The sequence below is a fragment of the Rissa tridactyla genome, chromosome 13, assembly GCF_028500815.1.
Source record: "Rissa tridactyla isolate bRisTri1 chromosome 13, bRisTri1.patW.cur.20221130, whole genome shotgun sequence".
In the NCBI taxonomy this organism is placed as follows: domain Eukaryota; kingdom Metazoa; phylum Chordata; class Aves; order Charadriiformes; family Laridae; genus Rissa; species Rissa tridactyla.
In genome coordinates this window covers 10792009-10816853 of record NC_071478.1, presented here as the reverse complement: position 1 = coordinate 10816853, position 24845 = coordinate 10792009, and the positions used below count along the sequence as shown (strand labels likewise).

General features: G+C 41.8%; 1 protein-coding gene across 7 annotated transcripts in view; it reads left to right on the top strand.

The window, feature by feature from the left end:
* The window catches only part of ZDHHC8 (zinc finger DHHC-type palmitoyltransferase 8), a 122818-nt gene that overhangs the window by 60839 nt on the left and 37134 nt on the right, over positions 1-24845 (top strand). For 3 of the 7 annotated variants that reach the window (XM_054219372.1, XM_054219374.1, XM_054219373.1), the window contains one exon: positions 527-4530. The exons of 3 other annotated variants lie outside the window; for them this stretch is intronic. The gene's annotated coding sequence lies outside the window, so the exon portion shown is untranslated. The remainder of the gene's footprint in view (positions 1-526; positions 4531-24845) is intronic. One more of the 7 variants, XM_054219371.1, reaches the window with a different exon arrangement.

Below are 24845 nucleotides of genomic sequence, written 5' to 3'. Positions count from 1 at the left end.
GTAAGCTATGTAGTTGGTTATAACAAATTCTGCATCCATTCTAAAAAGATTTTTCCTAGAAATCCTTTCAGTCTGAAATTCAAATAGTCTTTGAAGTCAGTTATCTGGCAAAATTTTCTGGTCCTTTTTTTTTTTTCTGTAATACCTTAAAGTACATGTAGAATGTGGTAATTTATTCTTTTGTTTCCTTGGCTAAGGGGAATTCAGTGTGGTTTTTTGCTCTGCCCAACTAGTTTGAGAGATTCATCTTGCCTTACAAAATGATTACATGTCCATCAATCCAACTGCAAACTCTTTTTGAAAACTCCTTGTCACTGTTAGATATACTGAATAAAAGGAAGCCAATTTATCTCAAATATATGTTTCTGTGACAATAAAATGATTTCTAGGATAATAACTGTCTGTAGCTGGAACTGAGAGCTATTTCAGCATTGAGCAAATAAACCAACCAACCTTCCTGTGCCCCACCCCCCTCACTAAGACCACTGGAAAGAGCGTATAACCAGTATTTGGTGTTTTTCTGCAGCATCCAGAGGAGCCTGTGGAAGCAACCACCTGAAACTGTCCTCTCCACCTGTAGCCTCGTGGTGCCTTATCTCTGAATTGCCGCATATGGGCTTTCTCCTGGCACTGAGTCAGTCTGCTCGTGGTTAAATGTTTTCCCATCTGTTTGTGGCTCGACACTGGATTTCTCCTGGACGGTGAATAGTTTCGAAGGAAAATGACCCGACTGAAGCAGAATACAATCTGAAGAACCCTCCACATGTTATGGCTAAATCCTGGGAGCCTTCCTTCAGGATTAGTGGTTCCTAAGTTGCTTTGATGGCCAGGGCTAGCAGCACTCTGGTAGGCAGAGCAGGTCCCAGCTGGCCACCTTGGCTCTGGTTTTGCCTCAGGTTGTTTTTGCTCCTCTTTTCTCAGAGCTGTCTTTCCTCCTCAACTGCTCTTCTTCCTCTCTTGCTCATGTGGTGTTGCTCTTCTGTGCAAATATACTTCAACTAAATCATGGTTGCTCTGGTTCCACCTTCTGCTCTTTGTATTTGAGTATTAAATTTCACTTTATTTTTAATCAAACCACATCACACTTATTTTTGGGGTCACAGAAGCATATTTGGCATGTTTAAGTTGCCACTGTGAGGTTCTTCTCCAAACAGAATTCAAACCATTATGTTACAATCTGTACCAGACCCTTCCTAGCAGCTGTGTTTATACAGCTCCTAGTAAAATGGGCCCCTGATTAGGATTTTTGAATAGCTCATTCACTGTAAAAATCGTGTTTTGAACCATCTAAAAAAATTGGGATAATATATGATTAAAAGTTTTGGTTTGAAGAAACGTCAGTGGCAACACTGCCAAATTTTAGGCCCAAAACATCATCACCAATAGTATCACAAAGATAAAGTTACTGGAATTTAATTGTGCAAGAAATGTTTTTCTTTCGCTTGTTTAAAAAAATAGCTGAAAAATTCATGTGACAGAGATTGAAAATTACATGTTCAGAGTAGTCGCCCAAAATGGTTGAAGTTTGATAAACTGTATGAAAGTGAGGACAGGTTCTTTATCTTGGAATTGTCAAGCAACCGTAATTTGGGGACAACTTGATCCAGAATAAGAAACTGAGTATTAGAGCAGTTCTGGGGTTGCCTCACACCTATCAAGACAAGCTGTTTGAAAAACCAGAACCCATCCTGTATTCTGAGTGACACCGATACACGCTATGGACCCTGTGTGTTGGACAGGTGGGTTGTAAATAGCCGTTCTGTTCCTGGCATGCCAGGCAGTCTCTTTATGAGGCTGGATAAGCGATAGTTGGTGTGCGCCAGCAGCAATGCCTTCTGGTGTACAGGGAGTCCTGCAGGCTTGAGAAGTATTAAGGCTGGGAGGAAAAGGTATCTCATCTGGGCTATTCCCCACTGTGGAGTTGGCAGCTGCATTTCCAATATTCTGGAAGTTTGGTTACATGCTTTCTTGCTGCAGATACTGGCGTTGAACAGAAACAGTAAGCATACATTAAGGCAGGGAAACACAAGTGCCGCTTCTGCTCCATTAAACTGGAATACATGATTAAAGGACCAAAAGCTACTTCGGCTGACAAACTCCATACTTAAATGTTTTTAAAATCGTAAACTAAGAGCAGAGATTTATAAGTTTGTGTCATGATCCATAAATCTAGATCTCCTCTTGTCCTTTTACTGTAGACAAATGGCTTGTAGAGGAAATTGTAGTGGTTTGGATAAGTCTAGGTTTCAGCAGTCAGCCTTCTTAGGTCAGACATGTAAGAAACATCTGTAATTGTTTGAGGAATTTGGCAGACAATCTTGTACTTAAATCACATTTTCCCCTTTGAAAGTTGGAAATGTCCATGTATAAATTAGACACACAAGACACATACGTCTGCGCTTGTGGAATTAGACAAGGTATCAACTTGCTGTTACCTTGCAAATCCTACTGCAAGATAAGAGCAAGTTGATACTTAGCTATAGTAAAAGAGACCAGCTAAAGGTTCTTTAAAAACGTGTACCTTTTTTGTGCCTCAGAATAAAATCTAGTAGTTTTAAGGGGCATTGCCATTAAGTGGCAGGCTACTTCAGTGTTTAGAATTTGACACTTAGTTCGGATTTTGCCTAAGACTAAAATCAAAAAGATTTTTGAATAAAATTACACAAACCCTCCTCTCCAGCCAGAACTGCTGGTATGTGCATAGTTGTCACGTACTGGGCCTCTTGAGTACATTTAGCATACAGTTGTGCATAGTCTGTCTAGAATCATCTTGTCCTGTAATGAGATCATATGAATTCAAAGCATATTAAATTTAATCCTGGTTTTCAGGATTATACCCTGCAAACTTAAAATTGCAGAGTATAAGAAAGGCATGATGTTCCTGACTGCTTATTATAAAAAATGTGGCCCAGCTCATTGTGAAATCTTTGGTTCTGCCACTGAAAGCAGAATTCAGTAAACAGACTTCAGTGGGAGATTGAAGTTAATGTCTGGTGACCTTTGTCAAGCAGAACAAATGATTGCTACGTTTGCTAGAATTGTGTTAGCGCTGGATGCTTCTGGTACAGCCTGAGCAAATGAAGTTTAAAAGTCTGGCTGTCTATCAGCAAACGTTGCCTTTTGATGGAGTCTACAAATGCTGTAGCATAGACCCTCCAGGCAGGAACTTGAGTCTCCACTTTATTTGATGCCAAGTTCTTTAATAGTTTCAGAAAGTGATTTTGCTTGTACTAGAAAAGCATGATGAAAACAGGCAAAATCCTGAATAATGTGTTAAAATTAATTCCCGTGTGTCAGCTGCCTGCATAGCGTGTCCTTTGGTGGACACAGTAGTTGTCTGAACAACCTGGGGAAGAGGCTGTCACACAGATGCTGCATACAGGCTGCGTCTCTGTGTCTTCCAGCTCAGGAATGACAAAGAACAGCTATCAACTATATAAGCTTAACTCAGCTCTTAGTGGACAAAGAGCCAAAACCAGGCAAGAAATAAACCCCAAAAACGAAAAGCCAAAATTTGCAACTGCTTGTTATCTTTTTTTTTTATGAATAACCTATAAGATCTAAAGATGATTCGGAGACTCATCTGTGTTTCTGACCTTGACCCCTGCCACTGAAACGCTGGTATGTTTTCTGTGGAAGTGCCCATGGTAGCTTTGAGCTCGACGGTGTACTAGATTTCTTCCTAGCAGCATTCAGTGACCAATCTTGTGCGATGCCAAGCCTTTCCATGTTCAGTAACCTGCTTTATTTTAAGGACAAGCTTAGTTGGTTGTCAATAGTCCTTCTGAGGCAAGGATTTTTACTGTGGGCTGATTGAGTGAGAATCACAGTAGAGGGAATGAAGGTGGGAGAACTGTCTCCCTTGTTCCTGGAACAAAAAATACCACTACTGTCTTCAGTATGTCACTGCGTAGCACCATGGAAAACAGGCTTAGTGTTTTCTTGCAACACTTTCTGCCACCTTCTTTGCTCTTGTTTTCCTTTCTTCCCTCTGTACTTTTTCCTTATTGCTCTATCTTCTACGTTCAATATCCCCCTCTGTTTTTACTTACTATTCCTTTACACACTTAATCTGAGGCAGTCAGTTCTAACTGCTGTTTTTTTGCCTTTATTCCCTGGGAAACATCCACATCCTTTCTGTTTCCTTCCCAGGGCTTTTTTGTATGCCAGCACTAGCACGTCTTAGCCAGCTTCAAGCCGCCTGGCTCCTCCAGCCAGGCAAGTAGTTGATAGCAACCGGACTGGCCTCAGCTGTGTATCTCCCCCTTTGGGATGTTCTTGGTGGCTACTGCCATGCTCAATACAGCGCAGCCCAGTCTCTCTGTATGTGCTGGGGGTGGCAGGAAGGGTTGGCATAGAAAGCACAAAGCAATCTGGCATCTTCCACAACTGCAGGTTTTTTCTGCATGAAGAATATAGGTTTCCTTTTCAGGAAGATGAACCTGTTTGGAAGATATTTTTCACATTTTCAGGGGAATACAGTGTAATATTTCTCTTGCAAGCCTATCTGAACCACTTCAAGAAGTTGCAGTGAGTATGTTAGAGCTGATTGGCAGTTGTCAGTCACTGGTTATAAATCTTCAATGTTTTTCTTAGGCTGAATTGCCCGATATAGCTCTCTGGAATGTGGCAGGAGGCAGTGCAGCATTTTCATTTAATTGCTTGTGGAGATAGCTGCAGGATTGTGGTGTCAGAAAATATTGCTAAATCTCAGGGGATTTCTTGGCATTTTGTTGCCACAATAAGGTCATAGTTGTCACAGTGCCTTAGTACAGCCACAGAATATATGTACAATTATTTATGCAGCCTGAAAATGTAGTGCAATAATAAAATACTCTACGTATCTGCAACTTGCATTTATTTGAGTCTTCTCATGCTACTTTTGTCCTTTGCTGTATTGTTTAAATGTGTATTTCTCATATTTGAGATTTTATAAAGATGTTAAGAAGAGTTGTATGCTGTCAGTCTGGTCACATTTTGCAACCAGTCTTAAATATGATCCTACTTGTGGGTTTGTGTCTCTCAGCTGTCTTTATTACCTAGGCATTTCAGTTTTGTAAATCTGTATTTATAAGGAATTTGTTCCACGGTAGAACTGCCATTGCAGTTCTGCCATTGATGACAAGTGGTCTGAAAATGAGGTGTTGAGCAAACACAGGCAGTTTCCACTTGAGGTTTTTCGACTGTCCTGAAGCCCAGCCAGTCCATGTTGTGGAGCATTTACAAAGTAAGATTAATGCAGTGCAGAGCTGCTGCTGAATTACAGGAAAGCAGTCACTTGAGACAAAAATGAGATTGCTGTGTCTCCACACCTCCCCTAGCAGGTCAAAAGCTAGCTTTGTTTGAGAATGTAAAGGTATCTGCTTTTATGCGTGTCATAGTTGAGATCTCCTTGTTCATGGTTATGTTCACTGTATGCAAAATATTAGCCTACAGCAGGGGTGGATTTTTCCAGAAGAAATTATCTTAGTTGCACAAGTGTGAAAAATGCTGTCTCCGTATTGTGTTTTTGAAGATCCTTTTCTCACCCTATAATCTTTGTGTCTATTCCTTTTGTCTCCTGTGAGATGTTTCAGTTCAAGCATTATGATTAAGTCAGAAGGACGCTCACCCTGTGAGCAACATGAAGAATGCACCAATTACTTTCTTACCTGTGTCTGTGGGATTAGACCATGAACTCTTTAGCTGAAAACATCCCTGGCGGTTGCTCATATGCACAGTCATTGTGGCCCAAGCAGAATTGCTTACCTAAGTAAAAAAACTCAATGTGATCTTGCAGTGCTATTTAGCAAACTCAAGGGCACATTGGTTATGGTAGAGTATTAGTGGAGGAGCTTTCCTGATGCTTCTTTGTACTTTTACTATTTCCGTTTTTCATGGCCTTGGTGCCTCTCACTTCTGGGTTTGTTTTTAGCAGGAGCTTTGTTTCTCTGTTATGATACATTTGAGAATTCACTGCTTTTTTCCCCAGAACTTAAACTGAAAAGAGATTTTCAGTATGTCTTGTAGAACAGATCTGAAATCCAAGCTAATCAGACTAATCTCATAAAATAGATTTTAGAATTAATCTAACACCAATCTGCTGCACTGTAAAAAGCATACATAAGCAGTATTTATTGTCTGTAGCCAGAAGGGGAGGGGGGGGGAAGTCCACATGTAGGATGGCTGCATTCCGCTACTGCAGCAGGAAGGAATTTCCTAAGAACACTGAATGTGATAATTACAGTCCAGTGTGTTAGCCTAAACTTGCTAATAAATGTTTGTGCACAAACCCAGCCTCCCTGAGAAAGGAGACTGTGAGCTGAAAATCATCCCTGGAAACCTGGAGGATTTTAAAGGTGAATAGGGAGAAGAGGAGGAAAAATATGATTTTCAGTCTGTAATGAAAGATGGCTTTGGAGGACGTGTGCGTGTGCAGGGAGCCTGAGGGAGGAAGTGGAAGACAGAAAATTCAACGTCTTTGAACACTGACAAATCACCTGGCTATGCTTAATGATCTGACAGCATCTTCTCACCAGCTGCATCAACATTAGGGCTATTCATCACTTTTATAGGTTCATAGCATTAGGTAACACAACTTTTCTATCAACACATGGTTTTTCTTGCCTAGTGAGCTGAAGAACAGCTTCTTATGGTTACTTCAGCAGGGGAAGCATACAAACGAGCAGGCTATATTCCATTTCAGATTATGTGATTTATGTCTCAGAACCATTTTTGGCTGCCACAACCATTTGAAGCTTGAGACGTTGATTCCAGAAACTGTTATTTTGCTGTTCGTCATCAAGGTTTGGTCAAATGTTTCTTCTGATCAAAATATTTGTGTCTTCACTACCCTCTTAGTGAGACTTCCCCCTGTCCCCTTTGATGGAGTTTATGAATGGCTAAAAGTAATAAAACATAAAAATGGAGAGGTTTTCATAAAGATAGCATTTGTTTTGGGAAGCAGTGATATCTTTACCATTTATTACTGGGAAGCAGCTATGTCATCGCACTTCTTGTGAGACAGCCGTATGTAGCTGCTGGATGGAACTGATTTTTAGAAAGCTATTTTATAAGAAGCATCATTCATCACACTGTTCCACTGAGTGGCCTTGACGCTGCCAAAACTAATGGGTATACTGTAGCATCAGCAACCACATTGAAACAAGAAAGTAGAGTCTTTTGGGTTTGGACTTTGTGTGAAGGTGTTGTTGATGGTTTTGGTGGTGATGGTAGTTGTAATGGTCATTCACATGATTTGCCATAGATCACAGCTTTTTGGACTAGGAAGGACTGTCCAGCGCTTATGCTGTTAAACTTTAAGAAAATACTTCATGTATAAAGTGATGAGATTTTGTGGTCGACTAAAGAATGTGTGGAAGGAGGGAGAGCAGGACTGGAAGAAGGGGGATTCCATTTGCAAATAACATAGAGGCCAGACCCTGCTGTTTGTAGTACAGAGTTTCTGTTGTATTCCTCTAACACAGTGATGGTGAGAAGTCATTCAGAAGTGCGTTCTGTTTTGACCATGCTTATGAGCTTTCCTGTTTTCACTAAGTATACTTGCATACGTGAATTTCCTTAAGGGAGACCTTCTAAGCGAACTTAAACGTTTGCCAGAATAATAATGAACATTGTATAACTGATCACAAAAACTACAGTTTCTGCTTGAGTGCAAGCATCAAAGAGGACTTTGGCGTAACTAACACAGTATCCTATGCAAATATTCATAGTTGAAAAGGAATTAATCCCTTTCCAAAGGACCAGCACAAATCCTTCAATGGCTCGTAAGCCTGTTTTTGAGGGAGCAGGTGCTTAGCCAGCCCTGGGGATTCAGATTTCAAAACAATTCATACTCTGCATTGACACATGCAAATATCTTAAATTTTCAAACTCTTTTTCTCTTATAAATTTGCTATAAATTCTATAAATTGTGAATTTAGCTGTAACTTGCATGGCACGCAGAAATTCTGTACGAGCAGGACTTTGGTCATCTCAGTCTGGAACTGGACAGTATCAGCTTTAAGTTGGGATAGAACAAAGCTGTAATTGATGGTTGGCCAGGTCTCTTTGCCAAGCTGCTCTTTTGATCATTCATAGCAAGAGACCCTTATTTTGTAAAAATCCTTTTGTTGGTGAAGACAGCAGACAGGTTGTTTTGTCGTCAGAGAAGGTGGCGTGGTGCCAGTGTCAGCAGCCAGCAATCCAAAGTGTTGTGCTTAATCACAAGATTAATTTTTTCCTTTTATTGGCTTTTCCTTTCAATATCACCAAGCATGACATGTTGTAAAACAGTAACACTAGTTGAACAAGGGTTGGCTAGCATTTCTAAGCCCCCTGGCTATGTTGATAGCAAAATGAACATTTGGCTTGATGTGCAGCCAATAGAGACTCCCAGGAAACCAAACTGGGAAAACACAGTTGTCAATGAATGGGCCATGTGCCTGGTGAAGAATTAGGGAAGAGGAAGCAAGATGCACCTGGGTATAAGAGCTGTACTGGGGCTCACATTGCTTTTTTCCTTATGTATTTCAAGCATCTATGGTTTCAATAGCATGTCCAATACCTGTTTTCAAGCTATAGATCCAATCCATTAATGATCTGTGCTTACATTAGAATGTATTTATTTTAGCCTTAGACTGGCCATATGCAAGTAGCTTCTAAAAGTAGATGGTAGTAGATCCAGGTCAAGCTAAAGATTTGTACTCATCCTGCTGAACACAGTGACTGAAAGAGGTTGTGTTTTACATTGAATCATATAGGAATAAATGCCTTCCCCCCCCCCCCCCCCCCCGAAGGATTTTGCTAGATTCAAAAATTTTTATCCTTGGAGTCTGCAGCAGTGACTGGTGAGCATCCCTAGTGTGCTATGCCATCATGCAGAAATCCGGTCATAGGTAGGAGTGCTTGTGGTGGAGAAAAAGGCAGGCTTGATCTGTCAGCTCCTGTATCTGCAACCAACCATGTTCATTCATCCTCATTCAAGGGACTTCTCTGGTCTTGGAATGAGAGGTTAGCAGAGTTTTGTGCGAGTGCAAAGTGCAAGAGCGGGTAACACTGCTTGGCAAAGTAGTATATGTGAGCTTCCAGAAGCTTGCATTTTGAGGGTTATTAATATTTTAAAACTTACAAGAATATACTCCTGTCTTTCTATAGTCTATATTGTAATCTATGAATATTATGGTCCTAATGGTCTGTGCTGCTAAAGACAGATGATAGAACTTTACTGTACATACAGGAAGATAAGTGTACCTTCAGGGTAATGTCCCTATAAATTAAGATTACTGTTTGTGGCTTTGACTCGTTTTACTGATATCTTCAGCATAAAGGCACGGATCTGCATGTATCATTTTCAGACAAATTGCATTTTATGAGCTTTTCTCAATCAATAGGTAGGGCAAACAATAAGAAGTTAATCTACTGTATGAATAATATAGCTGCTAAGAGTTCAAGGACCATTGCATGGTACAGTCACCGGCTGGCGCTAGCTTGTCAGGGCTAGGTCCCTTTGAAAGCAAAGGTTTCAGATTGCTGCCTTGACTTGCAGTTGTTCTTAATGCCCGTTTTACAGGAGCTGCTTCTGTCAATTCTTTCTGCGCTAGAGATCCTTCTGCAATGAAACTGTTCTGTGAGGGATAATCTTGTGAAAAGATTTCAATAACTTGAAAGTAAAAATCTACAAATGGCTCTCTTGTGCTACAGTGCCCCTGTTGAATGTCACTTTTTCAAACAGATACCATGTGGCAGCTCTCACGGAAGTGGCCTGATTTTTTGTTTCAAGGATTAAATTTTTAACCCCCCATTTCCCACCCCATGCTCGCTCTCTCAAGGAGATGAGACTTGAGGGTTGGGGGGGATTAGGTATGGTTATGCATTTACGTAAATACGAAGTATTGACTGGAAATTGCAGGAGGAGATTGCAACCAAACAGCTGTCATTGGAAATCTAGTATTTATTGCAGAGTTAAACAAAACGCCTTATTGTTTAGAGCATTATTTGCCTTGGGCATTGGCTTAGACAGTTGCATTGGCTGAACAGAATTTCCTAACTCCCTTTTCCACACCAGAGAAGATTAAGTAGATAACAGCAACAATTGGCTGCTTTGATCTGGCCTTGACATATGTTCCAAGCATCTACTTCATGATCCAACTACATTATTTTTCTCTTTCATGGCTGTAGCACTTTACTCCTACTTTACCATCACTGCCACTTTTGCTCCATCGGGGGCTTCTTTCTGAGCTTTCTTTCTGTTCAAAAGTGAACAATTTTAAAAGATTCCTGCTGCACAGCATGTAAATTCTTTATGCACAGGGAGTGTTCCTGACAGATTAGAAGTATGCAAAGTCTTTCGGAGTTACAAAAAAGCTCCATTGAAGGAAACAAGTTCAAAGCAAAAGTTAGAGGAATCGCATGAGGAAGCTTTAGTATTCTTGGTAGACAAGAGCTCAAACAAGTTGTGATGCTACATGGTGATGGTAGTGAAAGTTGGAGACAATGAACTGCAGAATATTTCTGTGAAGAGCTTTCCTCTGAAATTTCACTGGCTGTTCTCATGCGCTGTCCCACCGTCTGCTGGGAAAAGGCTTCTGATCAGCAACACAAGTGGGTCACATAAGTTTCCTGCATCTTGCTAGGCCCCCAGGCAGCTCTAATCAAACCTTTTTCAAAATGCTTTCTTGGTTTCTGAACAGAATTTATCAGCTGGCATGGAGCAGTGCTTTAACTAGATCAATCCTTGATGCAATTGGATGTTGTAGGAAAAGCTGTAAAAGTCCTGTTTTCCTTTCTAGGTGCTGCTCTGTAGAAGGGGCCATCTCCTGCAGATGTTGGTGACAGTGTTGCTGGCCATCTTCTCTAGAAAGCAAAGATTGGAGACTGCTGTCTTCCCTTTCGACCAGCAGGCTCCAGCTGGTGCTCAGTTCCATCTGTGCTGGCTGGTTGTTTTTTGATTCCCTGCACTTGGTACTACATTCCTGTTCATGTCAGGTCTTTGTTCAGGAGGAAGGAATACACTAATACACAGGAAAATCTGTTTTCCTCTGTGCTTAGGTAGAGGTGTTGGTCTACTAGTCTGTTTTATGTTAGTCTACATTGTAAGTGTTGTGATTTGGCTTAAGTGTAAATACAGAATGGACCTGGAGCTGCAGCTATTGGTTGCAAAAGCTTTGAAGGGCTGGAGCTACATTAAGATAGAGCATAACCGGGAGTGTCTGGAAGCTGAGCACGTATCTTCATTTGAACCGTTTTCTTCTCACACAGCTGCGATGGTAGGAGATGAGGTAGCACTAAATGATTATAATACTGACAGCACTGTGTTTCTTCATGCTTATTTTAGTTTCTGTGTTGTGAGTATCTCAGCAGTCTGCAAACACTGCAGGCACAACTGCTTTCATTGTTTCGAACAACGGTGTTTCAACATGCAGACCAGCCCGTGGCCAAGAATTATGGTAGATTATGAAGAATGTTCATCAGTGCGGAAGGTGCTGAGCAGCTAACTGGTAGAGTTACTTCAGTTACTGAACTTAAAATCCTGAAGTGAACTGGCTGGATAGGCTTCTGCATCTGCATTGCAGATTTGCGCTGATCTAGTAGATCGATGTTGGGCTTGGCTATGCTAATGCGATTTTTCTACCAGACTGCAGCTAATTACCCAATACGGGCTGGCAGCATCCATCTGTGAGGTTGTATCCACTCTGCAGAAAGGGTATGCTTAAGGAGCAAAACATTTCAAGGTGACTCTCACGGTTTCACCTCCACTTGTGAGCAGTATGATACAGAAAAGTTCATATAGCACTGGAGACAACTTAGCAACAGCTGATTGACTAAAATGTGACAGTATGAAAACTGAAAATTGAGGGGAAGGTAAAGTAACTCATTAGTATGGTACTTTATGATTGCCTTTCAGTGAATGTACAGAAAGTGCCATCATTAAAGACAAACGTAAAACACGCCTTTCCTGTTTACTAGAAAAAGGACTTTGTGCCTCCTGAAAAATCCAGAAATTTCCAAAATTCAGAAGTGGCCAGAGAAATAATAAGCAAATGAATATGTCCTTTCTGAAAACCTTTTTTGACCCAGAGGATGCAGTTCTTTTTTTGCCTGTTTGCCTTCCCTAACTTCTGTGGAGTCCCGCTGCAGTTAGACTAGATGTCATGCCGAACACAAGTGTTTGTAATGTCGTTTGCCCACAAAGCAAGGTGTGGTGTTAGAAGTAGCTTTCAACACAAAAGCAAATGACAAACAATAGATTTCACTAATAGAACAAAACATTGCATTGGCTTGTTCAGCCAATAACTTTACTAATTTAAAAGGAGACAAGTGCCTGGACAAACCATGTTCTTTTCAATAGAGGTTATCTAACAAATCTTTCACTTTTTTATCAGTCTGCAAATCAACTTGATACGGTCATTGATTTCTAAAATTTTGCATCAAGTGATAACTGCTGGACTAAAGCTCGTTTAGGACCCACTAGCAGAGCCACATGGGATTGGCACTTCCACCATTTAACACGGCTCTGCAAGGCAGCTGCAGATCATTTACTCTGTCTCCTGAGTCACAGTTTAGGAAGCCTTAATCCAAAACAAATGCTGTAAATCATCCCCTGTGGACCCAGCGAAGTCATCCGAGCTGAAGGCGGATGGGAAATTACAACAATTTGCAAGAGAGATGTTTCAGAGAGGTTCTGGTTTTTTGTAATCTGTACGCCTAACTCGGGGAGGGGGAGCTGGAGATTTAATTCTCCTGCAGACTCAGAGCCTGTGCGCAGAGTTTTTGCTGGAGTTTCCTGAACTGAGTGTGGTATGTGTGCATCATGGGGTGGTGGAAAAACAAGTCAAGCATTCTCTAGCCTGTCACCACGGGCTTTCTTCCTGTTTGAAGGGAGCTGAGCACTTTAAGTTCTTTTCTTTGTCGCCGGTTGTGCTGTCGTAAATGAGCAACGCAAGATTATGTGTAATTTGAACAATTCAACGCCTGTGTGTTTGTGAAGGCGAGCGTTCAGACTGGAGTTGAACACGTAGGAAACAAAATCTTGGTAGAAAGTGAATCTGTTTCTCCTTGCCTGCTCCTCCCCTCTGCTGCCCAGGCAGCCTTTCTGCCAGAAGTGCACACCCAGCTTGACTTTTAAGAAGGGCGCAGCTTTGCTGAAATGGTTTAACTGCACAGATGCCGCACTGTCCCTCAGCCCCTTGTGCGCTGCACCCTGGCTCCCTCGAAGGGAGGGAGGAGCCAGGTTCAGGGAGGGGTAGTACAGAGGCTTTTTCTAGGTCTGTTAAGATGTTCTGGATGCACTTTAACCCCTTCCTTGTATTGCTGGCATAAATTGTGAAGAGATTAAAACATTTCCAGTTCAGGGCTGGGTTCTGCTGTCTTGGCATCTGTTACTATTGAGAATGAGGATACTTAGATTCTTCTTGCTGGCTGTGTTCACTGTATCTTTAGCATAACCGTGTCATTATCTCTAGCCTTTTTTCTCCCCAACATTCACAAAAAGTCCTTGAGAAACTAAAGCCGTGGTTATGTGAATTCAAGAGAAGCAAGGGATACTAAAGGAGGTGCTGTGTATCAATTACTAAAGACACAAGGCAGATGTATTTTCTCATCTTGCACAGTTAAGACAACCAACATGGAGCTTTTGCTTTTCTTTTTAATAACCTTTTGAAGGAGGTTGTATGGCCTTTGCAAGCACGGAGTTTTGCAATTCAGAAATACTAACAAGTCTTAAGTATTTATTAATTCAGCAAAGATGATTGCTTTTGTTCATGGCTGGAAGGGATTCATTCAGACCACAACCTCCAGATGTCCCAGGGACTGTGGTTTGCCTTGAGCTGTCGTGGGGAAGGAGCAGAGAGAATATGATTCTTTAGAAAGTAAATGCAGAGTTTAAGTGCCTGTATGGGCAGCGCTCCATTTTGAGGGAAAAGGCAGGATCCAGTCTTTTGTTTAATTACAAAAAATCAATGCAAAGTACCATGAAAAGCAAACAGATTTGTTACTCGTCAATTACTTGGTTGATCTGGTATTGTAAAAAAACCAACAAGCACAACCCTGCTGATATCTATGTTTGATGTTGAACAGCAAATGTTGAAGAGCTGATAAAATGAGTGTCATTCAAGCCTGTGGAACAAACGGTGAAAAAGGCTCTTTTCCTAACCGTAGTATATGGAAACAGGCCCGTAAGCGTGTCAGAAAATTTGGTATAAACTTCACAAGTGAGAAGCTTTGGGAGGGCTGCTGTGATAAAAGATGAGGAAGAGCATGGGCCCCACTCCCCATCTGTATCTCCATGCCCCACCTGCAGCAGTGAAAATCTCTTGATTTAAAGACTTAATAGTCTGCTGCTGATAACCACTGATTTCAGCCATTCTTTCAGTAAATCTGTGTCTATCCCTAGTTGGCAAACTTCTCTTGAGACTAGCTATAACATTTCCCAGTTAATTTTTATTGAGATAACTTTGTATTCTTTTAAAAGGAAAACTTCCCAACACTGCTGAGGGAGGGCAGTTAACGTTAAAGGTGAGGTGTTTCCAGAGTAAAAAATTTGCTGAATTGTGGAATAAGTATGCAAACTGGTGAAAAAATAACTCTTGACCAGGTCACTTACTGTAACTACTTGACTATACTTTTTCAGGTAAATAAAAAAGAGACTTTTTTTAGTCCAGTAGGTGAGTGAAAAAATATTTTTTGTAGGATTCAAATGTGTATCCTGGAATTAAGACATGAAAAAGGGACTTCTTTTGCTCTGAAAGACAAATTGCTTTTCATATTCACCAAAGGGTACTTCAAGGATTTAACTTCCCAGAACATGGTTCATTTTTACTGTGTTATTGCCCTTTGGAGTCAGGTACAGTGTGCTACATTTTGAGAAGTTATGAGTTTCCTTTGAAGTGTTCTTCAGAATTTGAATTGTAGCTCTGTGCTTGGATCTTGCAGTAGTAATGTAAAAAAAAAAAAAAAAATTCCTATCAAAAATTTTGACAGTAACATAGGAGACCAGGAAGATTGGAGCTGTTAGTGTTACAAAACAAATTTATAAAAGAGCTTTGGAAAAGGACCACAGTGACTGGGATACTCTGGTTATTTTTTATTTTATTTTATTTCCCCCCCCCCCCCCCCAAATCAAAGGAGACAAAAGCACAGTTCTAACTTTGCGAGCTTTGCTTATGTCTCTACGGCTGTCCTCCTGTGATGTGCAGCACCACACTTCCCCTAACCATTATGGTAGACTCTGTCTGCTGTTGAAGAGGAATGTAAAGGAAAGTAAAGTATCCCAGAGTTTAAGATGTTTTCTAGTATAAGCCAAAACTAGTTTGCTTGTGGCATAAGATTTTCAGGAAATATTCGAGGGAGGAAGGACAGGAGGGATAAGGGGCTCATTCAGAAAAACTGAACAGTAAATTATTTTCGTTACACTGTGACAGCTGTTCAGCAAGAAGTAAATGTTTATATTTTTTCCGAAAAGCAGAATCGTGGTCCGTACTCTTTAAATTAAATCAAGGGGAAAAAAGCATGAATTATGAACTTCAGCAAAGTTCAGGAGCAACTGGGTATTTAAAAAGTACGCATAGTAATGCGAACTATTGCTATTGGAAGCAATGGTAGAGCTCCACAGACAAAACATCCCACAGTTCAGATCTGTATCCAAACCTCTTGCTTGAAAGTTTGGCCTGGAAATTTCTCAACAGTTAAATCATAAGATGCTTGACGCTTCTCATTCTGGTCCCAGCTGGGAATCTGGAAAGTGTAATGTTTAAGCTGAATATTCACTTTGATTCTTGGAAATGGAAACAAGTTCCATCAAGGAACTGTTTTTTTTTTTTTCTTTTTTTTTTTTCCTTGAATTGGTTTGCCTATTGCATATTGTTAGCAGATGGTGACACATGCCGTGTCCATAGTCTCCTATTTTGGTACAGGAGCTGCTATAATTGTCCCTTTTTGACTCGGGATTGTATTAAGCTTTGTTTAATGCATCTCAGGTAATTATAATCCAGGCTTATGTTCCTGAATTATGGCCACAGAGTTGGAAGATTTTTCATTCATCAGGCCCAGAGCATAACTGTACCTTTTCTGATAACTTTGTGGTTCTTCCAAAAAAAAAACACCCCCCAAAATCACAAAACCCGTAGGCTTTTAGTGAATACTGAGGGATCAGCAGGGAAAACAGCTGCCCTATGTCCACTGCACTATGTCAACAGGTACTCTTCTGTCTTTAAAAATGATGGGGTTTTGGGTAGAGCAACTAATACCGCCGTAAAGCAATGATGCTGCCCCCTGCCCTCATGGCTGCTGGTGAGATCCCCGCCTCGTTGCACTTCAGAGTGGAATCGGCAAGAAGCAAATCTATATACCAGGCTGAATTCTATTTCCCCACCTCTGTAATTAAGATGCTGTCATCTCTTAGGATGTTTTCTAAGCAAAGTAATTTTGTTTTCTGTCAACCTGAATGGAATACCTGTGAACCAAACAAATATTGGAAGACTCCCTTTGTATTTTGTACAAGCTGACAGAAATGTTTAGACGTAAGGTGATAATGCTATGTTTCATCATTTAAATAAAAAAATGACTGTTAATGTGACAGTTACTATGGATTGTTTTAGGTTTTAATTGCGTCTCAAAAGCATTTTTGTTTTTGATAGGTCCTGGAATAAGATTTTTGCCTGCAGAAGCAGCTGCCTCCAGAAGCCTGCCCTAATCCTGTTAGATGGCAAGCAGAGACGTTGCAGTCGTTGATGTGCAGGCAGGGGCGGCTTCGGACTTGGATTGGGTTTGTGCTGTTAAAGTTGAAATGCTTAATCTAAGCCAGGGGGTTACCATCATTTAATAGTTGGAGAAAACCGTGGATGTGCGTCTACCCTAGTGGCTCTTTTTGGTATCCGTTGAGAGAGTGCATGGGAACAGCTGTGAATCTCCTGCATGTGTCCCCTTTACCTCTGAGCCTTCGACATCTATCTGCAGATCCGCCCACGGGCTGCGAGACCCGTGGAGGCACCTGAGAAAGCCTTTGCATTGCCACACACCCAAATTAAAGCAGCAGTAGCACCAGCTTCCTCTGCTGCATGAGGACGTGTATGTTACCACAGGATGATGGGAGGGAGAAAAGAGGAAACGGAGCCTGAAAGTTATTCAGTGATTTCTCTGGGAGACTCAAGGAAAGAACAGCTCCATAGAGGGAAAGAGAAGACAGATTTCTAGTAGAGATGTTCAGAAAAAGGCTGTTGTGACCCTACTGCTGCATCGGGCTGTCCCTTCCCAAAACTAGCAAAGGGAATGAAGATGATGATGCTATTGGAGAGGGGTGGAGATAATGAGAACAAGCTGAAGTTTGATGCATTTCTTGTTTTGATGAATGCAAACGCAGGAATGCATTTAGTTTTGTAACATTTCCACTGGGCTAAGCAGTGTCGTTTTGTTTTATTACTGTTATTGCACCCTTGGTTTTGTTTTGAATTGCATACATCTCTTGCAATATAATCTTACACATTTGCTTGCTGACTTGTGTGTCCCACTACCCTCTGCTGGAAGAAACAAGGATTTTTCAGCTGTATCCTTGTGCCCCAAAGCAAGCCCAGTCCTCCAGCAGAAATGGGCTGTGAACTGGTTTGGGAGGACCCCAGTTCTGCCCTGCGGTTGCTGGCATCCCTCCTGCAGGCAAGAGACCTGGTGCATCAAATGTTGCTTGGTTTCAGAGTAGTGCATGGCTGGGTGAGGTGGTGCGCCGTGGGGTCTGTGATGGCAGGGTGTGGAACTGAATGATGTGTCCTGTTCTCTTTTGTTACTTTGGTCATAGTTATTAGGTCTGTTCCAGTTTATGTTTAAAGGTGTTGCCAGAATAGACTAAATCACTGATGAGTCTCCTCCGATGTCCTGACTTGAGAGGTGGCTGATACCAGCTGGTGGCTTGAGAAGCGGTAAAATGTCCTACAGCAGGTAGCCACAGGGGCATGTTCTTCCCAAATGCAAAGTTTGTTTTATAGGTTGAAATGTGAAGGTCTCTTGCATTTTTCTTTTCTTTAATCTCAGCCAAAGTAATTTTGATTTGGTTTTATCCTGCTTAAAATCTTAATATATTAGGGCCCCCTTATACCAGCTATGCAAACGTTCTTTTTCAGTGTAGTGAGAATAAGGTATAAATGTCATGCTCCCAGTTCAGGTTTCCATAAACCCCCCTCAGGAGGATATTCCAGAGGGAAATTAAAGATGAGATTCTGAGAGAGGCTTTTGTTTTATTATTATATATTTGCTCCAGTACTTGATATATGAGAATGTTTACACTTTCTACACTATCTTCTGTATCTACTTGCAATAGAGGTATACCTCTATCTCTGTTCCGTTCATCTCTTCTATGAAATATGAAATCCCTAATCTTTCTGGTTCATAGAGGGAAACCTTTCAATAACTGCAGTAATTTTGCTGCATGTGTGTCTAGAAATCTCCAAACGAGAGTTCAGATTAGGACTGGCTTCCTTTCCCTGCATAAGCGAGCTATTGCATAGGTAGAAGAACTTGTGTAGCAGCTCTGAAGCATGTTATTCAGGCCATGGACAGGTATTGTTTCCAGATTTCAAAGGCAGTACATGATCCAGACAAGTCTGCAAGAACCTCTGGTCTTAATTAGTTGTAAATTTCCTGAACAGCTCCCTCAAGTCATGGCAGAAATTTAACTGCTGTTACCAGCCTCGCAGGATTTCCCTTCCCCTCCTTTGTACAAGTCTCTCCAGCTGCCCCAGCACTGCACAGAGCAGCTGGCAGATTTGTCAGGGCTGGCTGGATATTGGGGTGCTTGCCCTCCCCAAACACCTGAACTGAGGTGGCAGGGTCAGACCTTGCCTGCAGTTGCATGGTCCTTCATGGTCCTCTGACAGGGCTGAGTGGCATTTCACTGCCAGTTCATGGAGCAAGTGGTACACGTGTTAGATAAGGTCCTCCAATAAGATATTCCCTACTAGTATCCACTACCCCAAGCAGCCCCTGCAACTCTCTTCAATGCAGAATTTTAACAAGGCAACTTGCTCTCCAATGCAGACCCATGACAGGCACCTTGACACACAAGCTGTTGGGATTAAGCTCAGACACTTGGGCTGTCTCTGCTGGTATCCTTTGCTTTTTTTTTTTCATGCATCTTGGAAAGCACATTATGTTACCTGATTCTCTGCTGATCCACTGAGGATGTGATCGCAGAGTTCAGAGCTCATATTGAACATTTCTTAGGCATATTGGCTCATTGTTCATTTAAGTGGCACATACTTTAATCTAATAGATGCTGTCTTCTACTTAAGTAATTTCTCCAGTAGCTGTAAAAGGATGGTATCTTGTAAAATCTAATTTGGTTCTACTGAAGCTCATGTGGAAAAGGAGTATTTAAAAAGTCAAATTAACTCTTCAACAAGGGTAATATAGACTGTATCTTTTCACTGACGTCACCATCCCTCTCCTTCTCTCATAATATTCTTTACCTGTTCCTCTCTCTCATCAAAGCATGCTTATAATGAGCTGCCTTCCTTCTGCTACACCACTGTCTCATGAATTCAGCCACTGAATGTGTACTAGGTATGTTTTGCCAGTATGTGACTGGGGAATACGGTGAGCAAAGTCTGTACAAATCATTCGGTTTCAGTAGCTGGGATCACTTCAAGCATGTCTGAATTAAGCTGCTGATAATTTGAATTTATTTTAAAAAGCAACTCTGTAGGAGCAGCCCACATCACCTTTTTGCGTTGCTTGTTAACAAGGATGAGGGCAATAGGGAAAAACACTAGGGAACAGCCTTTGCTCTTGGTCAGGGAGGAGCAATCCTGTGCATCTTTTCCATCAGAGAGGCTTGGAATATGGCAAGTGCAATTCCATCAATCCAACCATAACTTGGGTTACAGATTGCTGAGAGTTCTAGAAGATCATGAGAGTCACTAGTGGTATAAAACCCAAATAAACTGTGTTCTTCATTACTCAAGGAAATGAGACTCAGGTGGATCCAAGATGAGGGACTCTCTTTGTAGCACTGCTATAGTAGACATGGCATTAATTTAATAATTCTAATGTTTACAAATTAGAAGCACAAGTTTGCATTCCACATGGCATCTTCGAAAATGCTCAGAAAAACTCAGCTTGTGTAGCATGCGTATTGCTTTCAGACACTGTGAAGTATCTTTCGACCTCCCTGGACGGTGTGCTGGGCAGCTGGACTGCGGTTGTTGCTGGAAATGGTGCACACGGGAGCACAGACTGAGGGCAGTGCAGCCACATGCATTGAGAACTCAGCTGTGTTATGAGTTATTGGTTCATACAGCATCTTTTGGAGGTAATTCTCCGGTTTCCTATTTAGCAAGGTTTCTGTGGCTTGATAATTCCCTTGTGTGAATTTTGGAATGGGCTGGAAGTCATTCAGCTGTTGCAGTACAGAGATGCTGGTGGCCAGCCATATGCAGACAGAACTGCAAAGGAATGTTACTGGGCAACGGTTCCTTCGTTTTCTAATCAAATGGATTTAAAACTTTCAGTGTGACAGGGCAACTAGTGTCTCTCCTGCTGTGGTTATTTTGCAGTGACTCCTTACTGTCCTCCCCTTCTGTCGTGACCCAAATACCACCCATACACTCAGCTCTCTATTAGCTGCTGGCAAAAGTGGGGTTTGACTCCGGCTGCTCAGCATGGTACTGATAAAAGGTTGGTGCATGTTTGAGAAGCCCTGGATTGCAATTGTCCTTGCCTCTTCCAGCTTGTGTGGCATTTTAGGTTTTGCAAAGTCCAGGGCTGAGAAGGCAAACCCAGGAGCTTCATATAAGGGGGTTTGTCTCTGGATCTGTGCACTCATGCTGTAATCTGGGCTCAGAGTCTGCTCTGATTTGCCCGTGCACTGGCAATTGGCTCCTTTCCATGAAGCACCAGAGGGTTTACTGCTGTTCAGGGCGACTCTGCTTGCAGCCCATTAGATGCGTGAAGTGCCACGAAGACCTACTGTTTCACTTTGATGTGAGCGTTATCCTTCTGATACAAAAATGTTATTGTGTACTCTGAAATCCAGCCTATATATACCCTAGAATCAATGTGCAATGGATGCCTTCAATTTGAGGTACAAATAAAAAGCTGGGCATTTCAAATGATGCTACACTATTATAGCATATTCCTTTACAAATACATCAAAACAAAAACTCTGCCCTGGCCTTTCATATATGTCAGTCAGTAAGTGCTAACTGGCTCTGTGTAGGCCCTTAGTTCACTGCAGGACAACACAAACTTCAAAGCACTGTGTAGAGAATGATTTTTCTGGTTTGATCTGTATTTGCAAATGAGCCCAGTCCCTGCCTGCCCAAGCCCTGCTGCTGCAAGCAACTGAATGCAGCTCCCGGCAGTAACCTATGTCTTTGCTGCTTTTATGGGTGCTCTACCAGGTTTCCAGGCTCCCAGCAGCTACTGAGCATGCAGAGAGCATCATGTGCGTTGCATCCAGCACAATCCAGTCCTGTCTGCTCACCGTGCACGTGAGGTAAAGTCACGTTGCGTGTGTAGGTCATAAGACTACGTCCTGCCCATTGGCTGCAGGGTCAGTCTGTGCCTGTGCAATAGGTCTGGGGTGTCTGGATGGCTTCTGAAGTTGAGCATGATGATGGATATGTTTACTTCCTGTGGTTGTCTCACTCAGAACTGGTTGTTAGTATTCTTATTTCTTCTCTGTATTTCTCCCACATCAGTTCACATGACAATAGTATCTTTTCTCAATCTTGGAAACTGTTTTAAAAGGGAGGAAGGGAACATGCTCCAGAGCTTTCAAGGAGCTTTGTCAAAAAAGTAGAGTGTATTTTACTTTGGGGTGATATATAGCCCAGATAAGACTTTTCACCAAGGACCATTACATCTCAAGTTGACTTTTTAATTGATTTAGCTCCTCTGATCTTTACGTTGCCAGACATGAACCGCTAGCCTTTGGACTGAGTCCAGGGTGTAATGGAAAGTCCACTGAAACCCCATCAGCTTTTGTTAAACCTGAGTGAATTTCAGCCCAGCACACTTCTTGTGAATGATTAAACACAGTTAAGCAGGTGATGGATTTGAACCCCTGTCTCTAGTGTTCAGCTATGTTTCAATTAGGAAGGTGCTCATGAAATTCTTGGGGGTTTGGGTGGTGGGCTTGGGGGGGATTTTTTTTGCCTCTTGTGATGGATAACTGCACCTGTAAACACAGGGTAGATATTTTGATGTCTCCCACTTATCACCAGCATGAGCTGCTCTGTGTGGCACTCAGCTCTAATCAGTTTTTCAGTAGTAAATTCTCCAGTATTTACTTCTGCTTTTCCCATTTTTATGTAACGTTCGGAATTGTTATCCTTTACTTTGATATCACTTTCTATGAGTACAACTGCTGTACTCGCAGTGCGGGTGTAGTGCTATGGCAACAATATATTATCTGCAATCTTGCCAATGAGTAAGATATGGTGCAGAAATTAGTTCATTTATCAAAATCTGATGTGGCAGAGCTGAGCAAAGGACCTGGCTACCCTGAACCTCCTGCTATTTTCACAAGACCTGCTGTTCTGTTTCATGTTGGTTATGACACTCAGATACATTCTCTCCTGACTGTTTCCAGTGATGCCTTGTTAAACCTACATATGTCTTAGCACCTTGGAAAATATTTTTAGATGTACAGTAATCTCCAAGCTATCTTCGGTAGTGACAAAGAATGGAAAATGAGCAATTTTTTTACTTCTGTTACTATTCCAGAAAGGTACTTTTCTGTGATTTCAGGGTAGGAAAGAGCATATAAATGGAAAAATCTCGCCCAGACTGGGATATCTGAGAAATATATTTTCACTGCTAAAAACTAAGAGAGCTCTGCCATTCTCTGCTGTGTGGTGCAGACTGGGCGGTGTACAGCCTTCAGGGTGCTGTGTTGTACCTTTTCTGTCCTACGTATGCGCTGGTGGAATGGGCTTTAAGGTAGAACGTTTACATCTGATTCCAAATTCTTCTAAAACGTGGGTGTTGAGTCAGGCTATCAGTCAGTTGATAGCCCTTTCATTTATGGTCCAGTTGGTACAGTGCTGGATTAGGAGGACTTTCACCTCTCAGTACCTGTCTCTCCTCTGATATGTCATCGCAGCCATCCAGGCTGTTGTGCCTTTCAGGGCAGGGCAACTTTCGGGCAGCTCAGGACTCTGGGTCCATCTCCCAGGGTTGCTGGATATTGGGGTAATGTTAGAAATGTTAAATCTTTGGTCAGATCTGGTGATGATTAGAAATTGTTTACATGCTTTAGATGTTTACACAAGTTAGTACGTGTTTTTAACAGTCAGGGTTTGTCTAGAAATTCTTGGAGAGGAATCAAAGGAGGATAGGCTGCTACAGACTTACGGGCACAGTTTGAAAGTTTTCAGTGAAAATAGTACCAGTGCTTAGTCAGATTGTGTTTGCTTGTTGACCCCTCTTATCTAATTAATCCCTACTTCACTGAGCTGCTTCTATTGCATGCACTGAATCAGCTATTTCCTGTTACTGTTTTACCGCTTTAATGGTGGAATAAGTTGATTCAAATTACGAGATGCTGTCTTTTCTGTGTTATAAACCCATGCCTTGTGATTTGTGCAAAAATAAGTTGTTTTGTTGCATATCAGCCATATGTTTGAGACTGAAGGGAAGGATGTGTGGTAAGCTCAGATCAAATATTAGGTGCAGCTGAGCAGCTGAACAGAGAGTCCCTGGAGCCTTCTTATTAGGTATGGGTAAGTATCCAAAGTTTGGGTGCCTGTCTGTACTTTTGAGGTTCCTGCCTCTTCTCTGTGCACTACACAAGTAGATTTCACTGTCTTTCTGTTAGAAAGAGAAGGGTTGTAGTCTCCTGCTTCATGTTCTGCTCCTCGTCTCTGGCATCCAAGCACCCAGCACCTCAAGGGAGCCTGTGTGCACACATGCTTGTTGTGCTCCAAGCAGGGTGAAAAATGAACCACTGGACTTGTTTGCTTGGTAAATGACAGACACATCCTCACACAACAGCCCGTCAGCAGGAGTGGTGTGCCTCGCCCTTGCCCAGTGCAGGAGAGGATGGTGGGTGCCCGGCGCTGGGCTCCAGCGAAGTGAACACCAGGGCTGCCAGCCTGTCCCTAACAGAGACGCTTTGAAATTTGCAAAATCAAAGGTGAGCCCTTCTCTGTCCTGCAGTGGGCAAGATGGTCTGTCAGTAGTTCATGTCTCATTTGCAAAAGGCCTAACTGGGGTGGAGGGGAGAAGCACATGGCTTTCAGTCAGTCTGCAAGCCAATGTCAGAGCCAAGCCTAAATCCGGTCTTTGAAATCCCAGGCTCCATCCTCTATGGCCTACTGCCTCTCTAAGCATGTGTAAGGTTTTAATAAAAACACTAAAACTTAATTTAGAGCAGGATTCAAGAGAAACGTCCTATTCAATTACTTAATTATAGGTGAACTATAATTATAAGACACAAACATGTCTTGCTAGAAAGCACCAAGCAAAAAAGCAGAAAGGATTTATTTGTTGTTTAATTTAGCAGAGGAAGGCAGCTAATGATGTGTAACTCTATCTGACACCTAGCAAGTTGTGTGATCCTATTTGTTAATCTTTTTAACTTTCCATTTTATTAGGATAGGGTTTCAAGAGCAAATAGAATAAATGAGAATAAATCTGTCACCCTGAATTACTCTCCTCTGGGTTATGAGCAGAGTCACTCTATGTCGGAGAAGTATAATTATGAGGAAAATGCTGCCTGTGTAATTGTGTGCTTCGTTCAGAAGAATTTGAGATCCATAATTATCTCTAGTATGCCACAGTGGCATGTGCTGGCTCTTAATTTCTTCCGTAAACAAAACCATTGAAGGTTTCTCTCCTGAGCAGTTCTTGATGTAGCATGGCTGGTACCCACAACAGTA